Source organism: Belonocnema kinseyi, chromosome 3 (genome assembly GCF_010883055.1).
Source record: "Belonocnema kinseyi isolate 2016_QV_RU_SX_M_011 chromosome 3, B_treatae_v1, whole genome shotgun sequence".
In the NCBI taxonomy this organism is placed as follows: Eukaryota; Metazoa; Arthropoda; class Insecta; order Hymenoptera; family Cynipidae; genus Belonocnema; species Belonocnema kinseyi.
In genome coordinates this window covers 155582078-155584934 of record NC_046659.1, presented here as the reverse complement: position 1 = coordinate 155584934, position 2857 = coordinate 155582078, and positions in this window count along the sequence as shown.

Here is a 2857-nt window from a genome sequence, read left to right as displayed (position 1 = left end):
CCCCCCCCCCAGTTTTTGTTAAATGTCCACATTTTAAGACCCCCTGAATCCGAAAAACAGGTTTTTACGAATGTGTCTGTCTGTATGTGCATGTATGTATGTCTTTCTGTCTGTCTGTGAACACGATAACTTTTGAAAAATATTATCTATTAGATTGCCCTTTGCTACACTCGTTTAATGTCCTGAACTAAAGGTCAGGTTCGTTAGCCAGCCATTTTGGATGAAAATTCAAAAAGTGGGCAAATTTTAAATATTTTTGAGACCTCTTTTTTATAAATTCAAAATTTCTCTGCACGGTTATTCATAATGTTCAAAAAGTTTAACAATTTGTTCTGATGACTTTTTTCGAAAAATCAAAAATTACTAGAGTTATAACATTTTCAAAATCCAAGAAAACCAAACTAAAATTAACAATTTAGGCCAAACAACGCATGATACGAAAAAAGTCTAGAGAAGAAAAACGTTGCTTTTTGAAAGCCCGTACGAGATTATGATAACTTTTTAAATTTGGTCAAAAGGTTGAAAATTCCAAATTTGATCGTACTAAAAATAATGAAAAATAAAAAATTCAATTTTTTGGTCAAACTATGCAAGATACGAAAAAAATGAAAGAGCTCTAATTACGCGCCCTGGAAAGAACCACAAATTTATAATGAATCACTTTTCGATATAAGCTACGAAAAAAAATTAGACAAAAATTGTTCATCCAGAAAAGAGCTATCATTTTTGATAGGACACGTAGTTTTTGCTTTAGTCGTAAAACATAACATTCAAAATAAAAATATTAAATGTGTTTGAAAAAACGACACAAGGTATGAAATTAAATTACCAGACAAAAGTTGTTCGCCTAAAAAGATATATAAATTTATTATTAATTATTTTTTGTTAGAACGAGTAGATTTTCTTTTAATCGTAAAACATAGGATAAAAATGCAAAAACTAACTTTTTGGAAAAAGCACAGAAATGACGAAAGAGGACATAGGCACCTATATAGGACCCTATATACCTTCCTGTATTACACCCTATGCAGACGCGCAGTAGTTTTTATTCAATCGTAAAAAACAACATTAAAAATAAAAAAAATTATAAAAACAAGGAAATAAGAATTAGTGTGATTCAATTTTTATGCATATTATGAATTGTAATAATATACATTTATTGAAATGATACATGTTTCAGAGTAGTTTAGATTACAATTTTAAGAAAAATAAGAAAAAAATACAAAAATAATCATGATAAATACAATTTGCTTTTTATTTTGCAATTTTTTAATAAGTAATTCCAGGTAGAGTCACATAAAAAATGTATTATAAATGATATAAAAGTGTTGTGTATTATGTAGAAAAGTTGACATGTTGGACAAAATCGAGTGCGAAGCACGAGATACGTGATGAGAATGTGTTCGTTAAAGCCAAAGGAGCTTTGACAAAAAAGAGTTAAAAATCACAAAATTACAGTTGTCGGTCCGTTCACCTTTGATTTTAAAAGGTCTGTGCCCGAATGCGGAAGAAATGCAAAGACCAAGTGTGGAGTGCGATTGCCATCAGTCGCACACCATAGGTGCGCTCAAACTCTCGAGCTAAGCTGTTTTAACAAAAGAGAATTCACAATTACAAAATTACAGTGGTGGATGTTTTGAGTCTTTATTTTAAAATGTTTGCGCAAGAATGTGCGAAAATATAAAAGAGCAAGCTAATAACTACCTATTTTTTACGTGAAAGTAAATTTGTGCATAGAGCTGGGGTTGGTTTTGCCCGACATTAAAGAACATTTGTTAGTGGGATTTAGGTCCAATCTATTGCGCGATAATGATATTGCACGATATTATTTTCTTCGAAAATACCGAATACAGAGCATACTTCAGAATCAAAGCTTCGATTGCTGTGCCACAGAAAATGGCTTTTTCGTCGACATATAGCAAATATGTCAGATTTTCCAGTTCCAAATTTCTAATTCCTATAAGCCGTTGTGGTTCTTCCGCTTTATGCTTTGTTTGTGATATCGATGTTCCAACCTGCAGGAATGAAATATTTTCCAATTCAATTTATTTTCAATAAAAAAAACATACAAAATTGGAAAGTGAATAAAATTTCTTTGAACTGCAAACATACTGGGTAGATCTGCACAATATGTCTGGTATTACTGTCTTTTTTCAGCCTTTTTAGTTTGAAATGGTCCGTTACTTTTAATAGAATTGAAATAATCATATGATCCTGTGTAAGTGCATCCATATTGGTATCTTCTAAAGAAAAGTAAGCCATCAATTTTGGTAAAGCTGTACCCAAATTCTCTTTTATTTTAGTCTTCGATAGCCCTATTTCATGCTCAAATTCCCATGTCAGCTAGAATAAAGAAAATAAATCAATTTGATGAGATCATTCAGTATTTAATATAAGTAACAAATGATTTATTTAAAAATATAGAATGAAAATAATAAATAATTTTCGACTTACAAGCTGAGGTTTTTTAAGAGCAGGGTAATCATCCAAGTGCTTTGTTGCCGATGGAGCTTCCTTGGCCTCCTCCTTTCTTTTCAGACGGCAAGATTCCTGGTCTTTTTTCAAACTAAAAATGGAAGGATTGTCATTGAATAATTTATTCCGCATGCTGAGATTTAAATCTTTATGAATTCTTTCGACTGCATTCTGCTACTTCTGCAGAACCTGACTGGTCCCGCATTTTCACACCTCGCAACGGAAGAGATCGTTTCGTCGCTCTTTAGAGCATCATTGACAAAGTTTGGCCAAGATAGTGGGAAGCAGGAGTTAACATTCTGAAAAAAGTTTTTAAATAGCCATAATGTTATATAGAAAAACAAATATAGGCATAATTAACAACAAATTTCATTTAAAAATT